The 15,991-nt window shown below is 36.2% G+C and overlaps 1 pseudogene; it reads left to right on the top strand.

Moving 5' to 3' along the window:
- Nucleotides 1-15,167, top strand: part of LOC106826784 (thioredoxin-dependent peroxide reductase, mitochondrial pseudogene) — a 79,765-nt pseudogene extending 64,598 nt beyond the window's left edge.
- Nucleotides 15,168-15,991: the final 824 nt, after the last annotated feature.

Below are 15,991 nucleotides of genomic sequence, written 5' to 3'. Positions count from 1 at the left end.
GTTTCATTCAACCAACCCATTAGAACTAGTCATGGAAGTAGAACTTCATCCTGCTAAGAATCTCTGCATGTGATGTAACAATTCTTGGAATCTTGAACTAAAACTGAAAAGAAAAATCAGGCCGTGCAAGATAAATTGAATAACATTTAATTTTTGAAAGGGATTTTTTTTTTTTAATGATTGGCACCTGAGCTCACATCTGTTGCCAATCTCTTTCTTTTCTTTTCCTTCTCCCCAAAGCCCCCCAGTATATAATTGTGTATTCTAGCTGTAAGTCCTTCTGGTTCTGCTATGTGGGATGCCGCCTCAGCGTGGCTTTGATGAACCATGCTAGGTCCACGCCCAGGATCTGAACCAGCGAAACCCTGGGCTACTGAAGCAGAGCGCACATACTTAACCACTTGGCCAAGGGGCTGGCCCCTGAAAGGGATTTTAATGGATAATTTTCGTGAAGAGGGATCCTTATTATTGCTAGAACTGGCTTTCAGCTGACAATACTGTTTTTTCTGAGCCTAGAGCTCAGTTGGATAGCACAAGTCTGCCCTTGTATTCATGCACATACAAACTGCCGATAATCGTAATTATTGTGAATGCAAGCCACAAATGTTTATTGCTTACTATGTGCCAGCTATCATGCTAAACATTACACGTTGCTGTACGAAATACAATGGATCTGCAAGGCAGCCTTTTACAATTGTCGTTGTAGCAGAATCTGCTTCTGTTTACCGATATTCTTTCCTCTTAAATGACAGCGCTTCTGCCTTTTAGCTGGACATACTACTGCCCAGTCAGAATGCATTTCCAAGCCTTCCTTACAGCCCCATTGGGCTAATAGAACAGGAACAGAAGTGATTTGTGTGATTCCTGGGTCATGTCCTTAAAAAAGAAACGTGTGTGTACTTCCCTGGCCTTAGTGAGAGCTGGAGCAGCCCCCTGGAATCCAGAGGCAAAAACTATGTGCTGAGGATGGCAAAGGCACCTGTCCGGTCTGTTAACTCTGGACGATTACACAAGAGAAACAAACTTCTAACTTGTTTAAGACATCACATTCTGGGGATTTTGTTTTAGTACTTAGGCTGTAAACTACTAAAATTTATTTGCAGATGAGGAAATGTTAGTTAACCTGTCTAACTCACTCAACCAGGTTTGGAACACTGCAGATCTGAGCCCAAAGCCCATACTGTTAATAGCTATGCTAGACAGCTTCATATCTGGGAACATCACATATACCACATTCCTCTACCACTTCAATTTCCACACAGCAAAAGCGTGGGCTTGTTGCATACATCAAGGCAGTGAGAGAAACAAGGTGCATCTGGTAGGGAGGAGTGCAACTAGTCAGGATGTCTGGGATGTAACAAGGTTGTCATAGTGGCCAGTGCCCAGATTTAAGAAGTGGAGACAGGACTTTAAAAGCAGTACTGCATGGCCAGGGAAATGAGTTGAGGCCATAACTATTAGATCTTAGTCAGTCAGGATCCATGAACACTTCTGCTTATAGCACCCACATGCTTAAAATTCTTCAGTGTTTTCCTATTGTCCTCATGGTGCAGACCTAAAATTCTTTAGCTTGCTATGCAATCTCTTGCCTAATCTCTTCCTAACTTATCTCTCTAGGCTCATCATCTCTCCATCCTACCTCTGTGCTTCCTATGGCCCAAGAGCAGCGAAGTATTCTTCCTTGAATAAATGCTTTCAAAACAGCTTTGTCTTTGCATGTCTCCTGTGATAAGAATGGTCTCTTCTCTGAGCCTTCTCCCTTTGGTAAACTCTTATTCATCCCACAAGTCTCTATAAGTATTACTAGGCTTGTGAAGTCTTTCCTGACTCTCCTAGGCTTAGTTAAGGACTGCTTCTCTGTGCTGAAAAGTATCATCCACAAATTTACATCATAGCCCTTGTACTGTGGTAAAGGACTCTGGGCTTTCTAAGAGTAAGAAGTTAAATTTCTAATTCTAGAGCTCAGGAAAGTGCTTGGCAAATGAAGGTGTTAGATAGAAGAATGAAGGATTATATTAAGGTATGGCTAGTAGATCAATATCAAATATAAAATGAGTAACTTATTATACAATCCACATTAGAGATGAGAAAAGGAGAAATAGTTATCATATTATTGTCTTACTTTTCATTTGTACATATCGAATATTGAAATGCATTAGCACTTTCATATGTAGCAAAATGTTTAGATTAGCCTGCCAACAAAAAAATGCTATCTTTGGACAGAAAAAACAATTTGACCGGTGAAGAGAAAACACACTATTTGTTTATCGAATATTACTATTCAAGAAGGAAAAATAAAGCAAAACAAAACAGTGTGATTGAATTCCAATATGTGAAGAAAACAACTCTTTCTGGACTTTTCAGTTGTATTTGGTTATTTGGGTGTTAGTATAAAAAATGGAGTTATTCTGGGTTCTCTTTTAGAATTTCTCTCATTTCTGTAAGTTAGAAGACGTGGCACTACCAGCAACTTAACAAAATACTAATCAACAATGTCTATAAAGTATGTTGTTAGAAGCTGTCCACTGGAACCCTCCTTATGGAATGAGAGGTATTGATAATTAGTGGTGTTAACTAGTGTTAATTAGTTTGTAACAAAGAGAGTTGAAATTCTTGATCCAACAAAATCATCTTTTCAGGATGCACTTTCTATTTTGAAAAGAGATGCATGAAAGTTGCTATATCCCAGCTTCTGTGCCTTAATGATCTTTCCTTTCACTGGAGCTGCCCAGGTCTTACAAGTATAAAGACTGACGTTTCCATTAATACCAGAAGCAGCAAATACTGGGGACCTGGTGAGTATCCTATATTATAGCGTTGCTGGAAAGGATACTATTTGCCTTAGAGGGCTGCATGGGGGAAATGGACCATGTGCCTTTTTTTTTCTTTTGAAAAAGATTAGCCCTGAGCTAACACCTGTGCCCATCTTCCTCTACTTTATATATGGGACACCTGCCAGCATGGCTTGCCAAGCAGTGCTATGTCCACACCCGGGATCCAAACTGGCGATCCCCCAGCCACTCAAGTGGAATGTGAGAACTTAACCACTGCGCCACCAGGCCGACCCCCCATGTGACTTTTTATGGTACAACTAACTCTAGGATTCTGACCTTGGATAAGGATAGAAACTGAGCATTTGATTTTTGTGAATCTCAATCTTTCTCATGAAGCTGTATCAATCAGAGATCTCTTTTGAGGGACAGCTAATAAAAATTTATACAATTAAAAATTTAAAATGCCAATATAATAGAAAATATAAAAGTTAAAGTAAACTTGAACATTAACACAATTAGTTAATTTTTTGAAAGACCTCCTTTTTGAAAATACATTGTGAAAATTTTCAAAAACTTCTGCAAAGTTGAAGGAATTTTACAGAGAAGACCTGTATATCTACCACCTAGTTTCTACCAGTTGTCATTCTACTATACATGCCATACCATCTTATTGAGGCATTTTAAAGTAAATGCAGACATCAGTATACTTTTCCCTTAATACTTTGACATGTGTATTACTAATTAGAGCTTAGTATTCTTTTTACATTTTTAATGCAACATTTATATAAAAGGAAATGCAGAGATCTTAAGTATACATTTCCTGAGTGGTGATAAACATATACATCTATGCAACCAAAACTCTTATCAAGATATAGAATGTTACCAGCTCTTTAGAAAGTTTCCTCATGGCCCTTTGTAGTCAACTCCTGCCATCACTCCTGTAGAAGTAACTGCTGTTCTGATTTTTTTCCACTAGAAATTAGTTTTGTCTGTTCTGGGACTTCATGTAAATGTAATCATGTGATTTGCAGCATTTTGAGTCTGGCTTCATTGACACAGCATAATGATTTGCGATTCATCCACCTTGCTGCCTGTATCAGTAGGTCATGGCTTTTGATCACAGAGGTATATTTGATTGTATAGCTATGCCACAGTTTGTTTATCTATTCTCCTATTGATAGACACCAGGGCTCTTCCTGTTTTTTGGATATTCTGAAAAAGCTCCTCTAACATTTCTATGTTTTTGTGAACATGATTTTCTTTATATTTGAAACGATGGAGGATATTGTGATGGAGATTACTGGGAGGCAAAAGTTACTCATTGGGCAATTCATGACACCTCTGTTGGTACCCAAGGAAATTGTCTGATTTCCTACATAACAGCTAGGACCTGCATCTCTTGTCTTGTTCCTGCAGCCTCATGCCCCAGGACTGGGACTGACAGCTCATCTCCATTCCTTAGTTTCCCCAGCTGCAGTACAACCTCCATCTGATATAACCAGCAAATTCACTTCTCACTCTTAAAGCTGTAGGCAGTCCTAGTTCTTTAGACTGCATATTGATTTAGGCTCAGAAACAGCCTGGGGAATGATCTCCCTTGTGTGGGACTTGGTTTAGAAGTTAGTCTTTTCTCTTGTTCTCTTCTACCTCCCACTGCCAGCCTGACATTTGGTAGACAACAAGCCTTGGGTTATAGAAACTCCTTCTGGATGCCCAAGTGTAGTGCCAGGAATCCTAGTCCCATAGTTTCTAACATGTAGAATAACAATTATTTAAATAAGTCAAGAAAAGTTTGAGAGAGAATAGCAAAAGCATATGGTAGCCATTAGAATAATGCACATACGAGATATTCCTATTCCATGCTTATTTAATTAATATATGTGAACATAAAATAAATTAAACCTTAACTGTTTGGATAGAGTAGATAGAATGCTATTTCTGTTTTCTGCATTTATGTCAACAGCACTTATAATAATGCCTTGTGTATATTAGATGTTTGATGAATGTCCACCGAACTTATTAATAAATGAATGAATGTTAAGTAGGTCTTCCCGAAACGGCACAAGCTAAGACACAGCAAACATTTTTCCCTGTTATCTGACTGTGGCGGTAAGCTGCAGCTGGTCAGAGAGCTGACAGATGCTGTGAAAGATGCAGAGGTATCAAATGTCAGAGCATGTTTGGGAGCAGGCTGTTTCACATGTCATGTATCAGGTGTGAGTGGATTAGAGAGACTGTTCATAGCAGTTTAAAAAATATAGTTTCTTTTCATAGTCCTGTCCAACAGGAAAAACCATGAAAATAAACAGCATTGAAGTTATTTACATGAGATTGAAGCTATAACTGTATATAATGATAGTACTGAATTGTGGTTAATTCTTTCAACTGATTTGGTAAGTGAATGCCATACAAATGCAGAGAAAGATCATTCTTTGTGAATCTTATAAAACAATAAACATGTTGTGAATTAAAAACTGAAAACAGCTCAATTACTACCCCCAAAATTGTTAATATCACCTCAGATTGAAGACTTAAACACAGTATGAGAGGCCTAGCAATTCATTGGAATACAAATAGGAAAAGGGAGGGAGAGAAAGAGAGGCAAAGTTCCAAGCATGCCCTCAGCAAAAGAGAAAGGGAGTTCTGATAAAGTGTGACAAGAGATTTTAAACTCCTGAGGCATGCAAACAGCCAGAATCAATGCACCACTGGTCTTGATCGGGACAAGATTACATCTGCCTTTCCTGTATCCCGTCCCTTAGGTGCCTGTCAGGAATGCCTCTATGACTATGGATCAAAAGGCAACATTCCCAAATAGGTGTATAAGTAAAATGACAGTGGTCGTAATATATATTAACCAGCACACTTACAAGCACCAATACTTATCACAAAGAGCCTAAGAATTCAAGACTCTGTAAAGTATAGATAGACATAAATTAGTTCAAATTAAATCTCTAATTTTCTGTAAATTTTCTCTATATTTCTATATATAGCCGTATGTATTTATATTAAGCTAAACATGAGTTCATACTGATGTCTCCAAAACTAATCCATTATCATGCACATAATTCTAGCCTTTTTCCTTGTGGAATAAAATATCCTACACATAACAGATTTAATTTAATTAATTAATTAATTTTTTTTGAGGAAGTTTAGCCCTGAGCTAACTGCTGCCAATCCTCCTCTTTTTGCTGAGTAAGACTGGCCCTGAGCTGATATCCATGCCCATCTTCCTCTGCTTTATATGTGGGACGCCTACCATAGCCTGGCTTTTGCCAAGTGGTGCCATGTCCACACCCGGGATCCAAACCGGCAAACCCCGGCCCCCGAGAAACAGAACGTGCGCACTTAACCGCTGCGCCACCTGGCCAGCCCCCTATAATGGATTTTAAAATCCAAACCCTTAATTTAAAATGCTCTAGGGTCGGCCCTGTGGCTGGGTGGTTAGGTTCGAGCGCTCCACTTTGGTGGCCGGGGGTTTCGCAGGTTTGGATCCTGGGCGGGGACATGGTGCCGGTCATCGGACCATGCTGAGGCGGCGTCCCACATGCCACAGCTGGAGAGACCCACAACTGAAAATACATGACTATGTACCGGGGGTTTTGGAGAGAAAAGGGAAAAATAAAATCTTAAAAAAAAAAAAAATACTCTGAGCACTTTAGAATGGACCTGAGCTTGTGTGGGGTCTCTAGCAGAGGGAAATAGTCATAGCCATTTGCCTGAATGAAGCTCTTCTGCTGACTAGGAAGAGTATCCTCTTCTGTAGAGTATAAACTTTCTGAAAAGATATATGGTCAAGTAGCTCATCTCCGGCAATTAATCAAACTTGTTGATTATTCTTTCACATTACTGTTTCTTAAACCTAGAAACCCATCAGAATCAACCTGTGGATTAAACAAAAGAAATAGCAAAACGAAACAAAGCATTCTACCCCAAAGTGATCGAATCTGATTATGACTCCAGGGAATGGTCACAGAAATATGTCTCCTAGTGAAAAACTCTATGTCCATAAATTTGACAACTTAGATGAGACTGACCAAGTCATTGAAAGACACAAACTACCAAAACTCACACAAGGAGAAATAGATCATCTGAATAGGACTATACCACTAAAGAAATTTAATTAATACTTAAAAACTTTCCAAGAAAGAAATCACCAGGCCCAGATGGGATCACTGCTGAAGTCTACCAAACATTTAAGGGAGAAATTATACCAATTCTCTACAATCTGCTCCAGAAAATAGAAGGAGAGGAAATACTCATGCAATGAGGCCAGCATTACTTTAATACTAAAACAAGATAAAGACATCACATAAAGGGAAAACTAGAAACCAATATCTTTTATGTACACAGCTGTAAAAGCTCTCAATAAATATTACTAAATTAAATCCAACAACGTGTAAAAGAATCATATGTCACAACCAAGTGGAGTTTATTGCAGGAATGCAAGATTGGTTCAACCTTTGTAAATTGATCAGTAATTCATTATATCAAAGTAAAACCATGTGATTGATGAATATATTTAGTACCTTGTTATGGTGATGGTATCACAGGTATATGTATATGTTCAAACTCATCAAGGTGTGTACATTAAAAGTGTACAATATTTTTGTATATCAATTATACCTCAATAAAGCTTAAAAATAAAAGAAAAAACATGCAATCACATCAATAGATATGGAAAAAACATTTGACAAAACCCAACATCTGTTCATGATAAAAACTCTCAGGAAACTATAAATAGAAGATAACTTCTTCAACTTGACAGAAACTTGTGTTATTAAAACAGGAAAGAAAGGGAAAAAAGAAATGAAAAGTAAACGCTGACCAAGTAAGACTTGATAAAATAGTGAAGTTTTAAGATATTGACATGTTATTGATATCAAGGATGGTTTGACTACATTGAATAATGAGAAATATCAATTACATTGGTTAGGTTGCTTCAACAATTTGTTTCCAGTGATATTTTGTCATTATATTATCTTTGCATCTTGAAAATTTACTTGATGTTGTATGAGGAACAAAGGTATCCAGTCAAATAAGAAGTTAGTTTATTTCTTCCTTATTCTTAGCTAATGTGAATATCTTCTAGCAATCTCAATATTGGGACTTCCAGTTGTTATAGAAGTGTTAGGAAATAAAACCAGAAAAAAAATTTAAACTGTTTTGAGAATTACTTTATTACAATCTTAAGAAGTTGTTCATTTGAAATGTTTATATAAAACTAGCATATGGGCTCAAGTACTTCGGTTCCTGCTCTAAAAAATTAAGAATTCTCTTTTTTTGGTCAGAGGTAAAAGAGCATTTGTTGGAGAGATGAAGAAGATTCAGAAGCCCTTTTCTCTACTTCAACTCTTTGGTCCATGAGGAGGGGAGACTTTCCCATCTCTCTATTCTCATTTTTATGGCTTTTTCCCAAAGCACAAGGAGTTGACAGTTTAATTCACTTACCCTTGAAAATATTGGGATTTCACATCATAGCCCACAAGTCAGAATCCTCTGACTCGTGAAATAGCAGTTTAACCTGTATTTCTACAATATGTGCTCAGTTTTATTTTCCAAATAATGCAATCATAAGTTAGGGGTGGAGGGATGACTGACTTTGGGAGGAGGATAATGATTTAAGCCTTGGATATACTGGGCTTGAAGTAATTGTCAAATACAGTAGATAAGTCTCAAAAGCATAATACATATGTAGGAACATCTCAAGAAATCTGGGATTAAAAGTAAGGGTCGGAGATACAAGATTGAGTTTCAAGACAGTAAAACCGTTTTGTAGTTGGAAGTCTTTGAATAAAGAAGTTCTAATCTTAGACTCTGGTCCCAAAGAATGTAGGGAAAATATAAAGGAATGTAAGAGCTTTTTACTCTGACTGAATAATAAAAAGTGGTAGCATCCTAGAATGCTTCTGAAATTTAGAGCCACGGAGGTATTCAAGTATCCTTTTTGCTTTTGCCACTGAGAGTTGAATTGTGAATGCTTCATTTTGTTTTAAACTTTGTTACAATTTGTATGTATTTTGTGACCCTGAGACTTGATCTACTTGAACGATCTTGTATAACAAATCCTTGGGAACTAAATGAAGGAGCTGAAGAGAGTCGTACAAATTTGAAGATCAGTACTTTAGAATCATTAAGGTCTTCTTGCCTCCAGACCACCACAAACTCTACAGTCATTATGGGAAGTGTATAAGGTGTATAATAAGTAAAGCTTATTTCAGTTCCAACTCTACCACTTTCTAGCCATATAATCTTAGGCAAATCACTTAAGCCCTGTGAGCTTCAGTTTCCTCATCTGTGAAAAGAGGATATAAATATTAATATGTTATTAAAATACCACCCAGTTAATAAGAAGTGTTACAAAACTAGAGAGGAATTGTTTGTAAAAGAATTGTAAACCTGAATACAGCATGTGAATGTTAATTGTTGGTAATTCTAAATGATTTCCTGAGAAAGAAGTTAAATATGTTTCTTTGTTAAATATTCCAGCCATTTAATATTCTGTAAGGGACCTGAAAAAATGCATACACATAAAAATACACTCAGGAATTTCCTTTAAGAATTGATTAGACATCTCAGAAAACTCTGACCTCAATATTTCCCTGTGTACATACATCTCTCTCTAGCACTACATTTATTGTTTTCTTTCTGAAATTGCATCATCATACGGTTTTTAGTCAAACTGCGTTTAGCAAGACTTACCAAATCTGTTCTTTCTATTTTTTCTCAGCATTCTCTGGGCATAGCCTTTGGGTGATAATTGCATCTTTTCTACATAAGGCATATTGCAAGCTCAGTCTGACAGGAATTTATTTATAAGGTCCAGTTAAATGTTGGGATGAAAGTCTTCAAAAGTTAAAGGTTAAGTATCACAGTTTCCTTAGGGAGACAAAATGTATTAACGATATGTAATGCCAGCATGAGGCAGAATTCGAGCAATGCCTTCTCAGGACAATGTGCTAGAGGATAAGAGGAAACATGTTCAAGAGACAGTCACTAGACCAGTTTGGCTGAAGCACAATGTGCCTATAGGGGCTGTCAGAGACAAGATGATTAAAACAGGATGAGTCCAGGTTGCCACAGGCCTTAAATACTGTGCTTAGAAGTTTGAACTTAGACTGTACATTTATTTTCTAAGTGGAGGAATAATATGATCAGTTGTAGGCTTTTAAATCAGAATCCACTGATGAATTAAGTGAGAGTCAAAATAAGAATCTCTTCTTTCCCTCATTGGCCCTGCAGTACCTTTACTTTTTATCATCCTCACTGTTTTCCAAGGTCTTCAAATGAGAGCCCCATAAAAATTGGCTCTTTTGTCAGCCCTTCAAATCTCTCTCTACGGCGCACACTGTAGAACAAGCTTCTAAAAGAAAAAGATGCAGTGGGTTAGGCTCTCTACTGAAAAATATTAAAGCTCTCTGTAGGTAAGACAGAGGCAGGGTGAAGGAGAGCAGCATAGAGGCCCTCATGCAGCCAGCAGGGCATAAGGACAGGCTGCATGTCACTGGAACCATGACATCTGTGATCAAGGAGACAGTAACTTTGAAAGCCCATTATTTAAAAAAAAAAAAACTTGAAGGTTACATAGTACTAAATAACAAGGCTATAGCTTATGAATTATTTTTTGGATAATTTTTCTGTAAAATTTGATTACTTTTTGATAACACCTTGTTGAGTAAATATTTGAGATAATAATTGTAGCAAGGGTAAAGCAGAAAAAAACTTCTAAAGGTATTTTACTGAAGGGAGCCATAATTGGGCAGAAAGAGTTTCGGGCTGGGAGGCAGGCAGTTTGAGTTTCTGGTTTTAATTCTGAATTATCTTTGGGTAGCTTTAAGCAACATGTCATGCTCAGTTACTTCTATAAAGAGGAAAAAGAGGATGAGATATGGGGACACTATTGATCTCTGAGATCTCTTTTACTTAGAAGGGCAACAAATTCTAGGCTTTTATGAGACTAAAGCCTCAAGCACTTTAACATTTTTGGAATGTTTAACTGCTTGATGTTATCTCCATATGAGAGAAAGGAACTTCTCAGTACAACATTGTATTATTTCACTAATTTTGATGTTTTCTTGTCGATTTCATAATTTTTAAAAGAAACTTTATATTTTTAAAGTTTACTGAGCACAAGTTTGTCTTAGTTCCTTTTGAAGTGAATCAAGTGTTTCTCTATTATTCTAAATTATCTGGAAATTCCTGGAAGAATTTCTGCGACATATAGCACGGTATTCCTTGCATTCTATCGGGGTACAGCATTCATTCTGAAGATGAACAATCCATGCAGCCGCTGCCTCCTCAGTGTTTCTCCTTTAAGAAAGGAACATGGCTAGTTGTTTGCTGTCCTAGTATAAGTATTTAGAACAAAAGGACAACAGGAACAACATTTCACTTTTTTTTAACAGACTTTATTTCTTACAGCAGTGTTAGGTTCACAGCAAAATTGAACAGAAGGTGCAGAGATTTTGCATAAACTCCCTGCTCCTGCACATACATAGCCTCCCCCATCAGCAACATCACCCACCAGAATGGTACGTTTGTTATAACTGATGAACCTACATCAATACATCATTACCCAAAACCCATAGTTCACATTTATGGTTCACCATTGGTAGTGTACATTCTATGGGTTTGGATAAATGTCTACAACATGTATCCCCCATTATAGAACCATACAGAGTAGTTTCGCTGCTCTAAAATCCTCTATGCTCTGCCTGTTCATCCCTCCCTGCCCGCTGACACCTGGAAACTACTGATCATTTTACTGTCTCCATAGTTTTGCCTTTTTCCAGAATGTCATATAGTTGTAATCATACAGTATGTTGCCTTTTCAAACTGGTTGCTTTCGCTTAATAATATGTGGTTAAGTTTCCTCCATGTCTTTTCATGGCTTGATAACTCATTTCTTCTTAGCTCTGAATAATAATGCCTTATCTGGATGTACCAGAGTTTATTTATCCATTCACCTACTGAAGGACATCTTGGTGCCAAAGCAGCGAGTGACAAACTTTAACCACTAGGCCGTCAGGGCTGGCTCCCCATTTTTTAATTGGGTAGTTTGTTTAATTATTGTTAAGCTTTGAGAGTTCTTTGAATATTTCGAATAACAGTTCTTTATCAGACATGTATTTCATAAATATTTTCTCTCAGTCTATAGCTTGTCATATCATTCTCTTGACATTGTCTTTCACAGAGAAGAAAGTTTTAGTTTTAATGAAGATCAGCGTATCAATTATTTCTTTCATGGATCCTGCCTTTGGTGTTGTATCTAAAAAGTCATCACCAAACCCAAGGTCATCTAGATTTTCTTATACATTATCTTCTAGGAATTTTATAGGTTTATTTTTTACATTTAGGTTTGTGATCCATTTTGAGTTAATTTTTGTGAAGGGCATAATGCTTGTATCTAGATTCATTTTTTTGCATGTGTATCTATAGTTGTTCCAGCATCTTTTGTTGAAAAGATGATCTTTTCTCCATTGTGTTGCCTTTACTCCTTTGTCAAAGATCAATTGACTATATTTATGGAGATTTATTTCTGGGATCTCTATTTTGTTACATTGATCTATTTGTCTATTCTTTCACGAATAACACATTGTCTTGATTATTATAGTTTTATAACAAGTCTTGAAGTTGGGTAGTGTCAGTCCTCCAACTTTGTTCTTCTTGAATATTGTATCGGTTATTCTGGTCTTTTATTTCTATATAATTTCTGGATTCAGTTTGTTTATATCCACAAAATAACTTGCTGGGATTTTGTTTGGGATTACATTGAATCTACAGATCAAGCTGGGCAGAACTGATGTCTTGACAATATTGACTTTTTTTTCCCATGAACATAGAATATCTCTCCACTTATTTAGGTCTTTTTTGATTTTATTCATCAGAGTTTTGCAGTTTTTCTAATGTAATCTTGTACATATTTTGTTAAATTTATACCCAGGTATTTTATTTTTTTTGGTGCTAAAGTAAGTAGTATTGTGTTTTTAATTTCAAATTCTACTTGTTGATTGCTCGTGTATATGACAATAATTGACTTTTGTATATTAACCTTGTGTCCTGCAACCTTGCTATAATTGCTTATCAGTTCCAACATTTTATTTCATTGATTTTTTTGGATTTTCTACATAGATGTTCATGTCATCTGAGCAAGGACAGTTTTATTTCATACAGTTGTTCATAGTATTCTTTTATTATCCTTTTAATGTCCATGGGATCTGTAGTGATGTCTCCTATTTCCATTCCTGATATTAGTCATTTGTGTTCACTCTCTTTTTTCCTTAACTTGGCCAGAGGCTTATCAATTTTATTGATCTTTTTAAAGAACTGGCTTTTGATTTCAATGATTTTCTCTATTAATTTCCTATTTTTAATTTCATTGATTTCTGCTCTAATTTTTATTATTTCATTTTTTTTGCTTACTTTATATTAATTTGCTCTTCCTTTTCCTTGTTTCCTATGGTGAGACATTAGATTATTTTTTTATATCTTTCTTCTTTTATAGTATATGCATTTAATGTTGTATATTTCCCTCTAAGCACTGCTTTTGCTGCATCTCACAAATTTTGATAAGTTGGGTAACATTTTACATTAAAAAAACTTTTTTTCTACATAAAGGCTAGCACAGCGGCTAGCCAATTGTAGGCATTCAATTAACATTTGTTAAATTCTTCAATTGCCTGTATGAGTGAGTGAATGAATGAATAAGTGCCTCAAAAACTTACTGCTTTTCTTATCTATGAAAAATTCTGAAAGGTTACAAAGAATTGATCACAACTAGTATACATCCTGCAATAAAAGATGGTATATTATTTTCATCATTGACTTAGAAAACTAAGATCCAGAAACATCTTAGCAAACCAAAAAAAGAAAAAAAGAAACCCACAAACAATTTCAAAGTCAGAGCACTTCCTCATTAAACAAATTCACGTACCCTTGGCGATTGCTTTAGTTAGAATACTATCATTTTGACATTTGTTGATGTTTAATGTGGGAAGCTGAAATCTTAAATCCTGTGGGTTGAGGGGTATATATGCAATTTCACATTTGTAGCAAAATAAAGCAGGTACATTATTGTCTAATATATCTGGATATTCATGTTCCTCAATTCATGTATTTTTGTTAAAGTATGGAAATTAGTCCTACTGCTCGACATCAATGTTAAAAATATATTTAAAATATTTAAATTTTATAATGTTTTCTGTAATAGTATTCATAAAAATTTATATAATGTACTATAAAACATTTTTGCTAAGAAGGTTTTTTGGGGTTTTTTTGGTGAGAAAGTTTGGCCCTGAGATAACATCTGTTGCCAATCCTCCTCTTTTTGCTTGAGGAAGAGTGTCACTGAGCTAACATTTGTGCCAATCTTCCTCTATTTTATGTGGGATGCCACCACAGTGTGGCTTGACAGTGGGTGCTAGGTCTGCTCCCAGGATCCGAACCTGCAAACCTCAGGCCTCTGAAACAGAGTGCACAAACTTAACCAGTATGCTGCCGGGCTGGCCCCACTAAGAAGATTTGTAATTTATAATATTCAAGATAGGTTAATTGCAGTGTCAAAGAACTCCAAAGTTCAAGTGGCTTAACACAATAAAAGTGTCTCATCTTCTTCTCCTGCTGCAGAAAAGATAATGGCACTGTGGGAAATACTCTGAGTCTTGGTGGCAACCAGTAAGCACCAGTTCTTGGGAGCATTTCTGCTTCTGCCACCCTTAGGCCTGATACTTCTGGAAGAAAGTGATTGATTGACAAACATATAGTGATCTTGTTCTGGTCAAGCAAAATTTACCTTTAGCACCAGTTCCTCAGATCATGCTCCTGCTGTCAGCCAGTGTGGACCCTCTTTTAGTGGAATAGCTGCAATGGAGAATTCAAAGAACTAAGCTTTCATGACTTTTAAGGGGAAATATTTGGTGCTTTTCTTTTATCCTTTGGATTTCACCTTTATGTGTCCTACAGAAATTGTTGCCTTTGGTGATTAAGCCAATGAATTTCATGATGTGAACTGTGAAGTTGTTGTAGTTTTGGTGAGTTCTTTCTTTGCCATCTTGACTGATAAATATACAAAGGAAGAAAGGCAGTTTGGGCCACAAGAACATTGAAGTCTTGTCAGATCTGACTAAACAAATTTCCTGAGACTACAGTGTGCTGTCCCTGAGAGGTCTTGCACTAAGAGGTCTCTTCATGACTGACCCCAGTGGAGATATGAAGCATTCGAGTATGAATATCCTCCCAAGGCCAAAGCATAGAAGAAACCTTCTGCTTGGTGAAGGCATTCCAGTGTGTGGGGGCCCATAGAGAAGTCTATCTTGAAACTGGACGCTGGATTCTCCTACAATCAAGCTGAATCTAACTGCTTTCCAGGAATTTTTAGAAAAGGTAAATCAGTAGCTCATTTCATGTGCACCTGAAGCTTCTCATACCAGAAAAAGGACTACAGGTGTACCTCACTTTTAGCATTTCAAAAATAATTACTGATAGATGGCAAAAAATCACTTATCCTTGTATTCATAAATATTACTCTAAATGTTTTGCTTTTGCAACATTGGCTAAGGCTTTTTAACTCAGTTAGTTGCTAATATAAGGAGTCTTCTATTGGTAACCTCTTAATGGCTAGCTGGTTTCTGTAGTTCTCCTAGTCTCTTGCCTACCTCTGGGATCATATCTTTAAGGGGAAAAGGAAACATTTTTCTTTCTTAACCTTACTTGAACTTTTGTGTACACCAAGTTAATATAATAAGCATTGAAAGCTTCTGATCAAGAGCCTTGAAGTTTTCTTCTTAAATTTCTTTGTATTAAACTCAATTTTATTTTCAGGCAACAAAGATCATAATTCTAAGTTGTTAGCATCAATGGTCTAATTTAATTCTTGCAATGGCTATATATGTGATTGAAAGAAATGTGAATTGTGTTTTTAAAAAACACTTTCAGGAGCAAAGTGACTTAAATGATCAGACATGATCCTCAGCTCTGAGTTTTATAGTTTATGTAGTTATTTTACTTATTTTATTTATGATACTATATTTATTTATTATAGTAATTTTAAGCTTATTTTAAGCTAGATGAGTTAGTCTTTTAATACATTTCTAGGTATTGATTGGGTATATTTATAAAGGATATTTATTGAATCTAGGGATTTGCATTTTGAAATCATTGAAGTCCTCAATGTAAAGTACATAATACAAAATAAACATTTTAAAAAATGTGCTCCCATC

Source organism: Equus asinus, chromosome 11 (genome assembly GCF_041296235.1).
Source record: "Equus asinus isolate D_3611 breed Donkey chromosome 11, EquAss-T2T_v2, whole genome shotgun sequence".
In the NCBI taxonomy this organism is placed as follows: Eukaryota; Metazoa; Chordata; class Mammalia; order Perissodactyla; family Equidae; genus Equus; species Equus asinus.
Note: the sequence above shows the minus strand (reverse complement) of the source record. Positions and strands in the feature narration are given on the sequence as shown.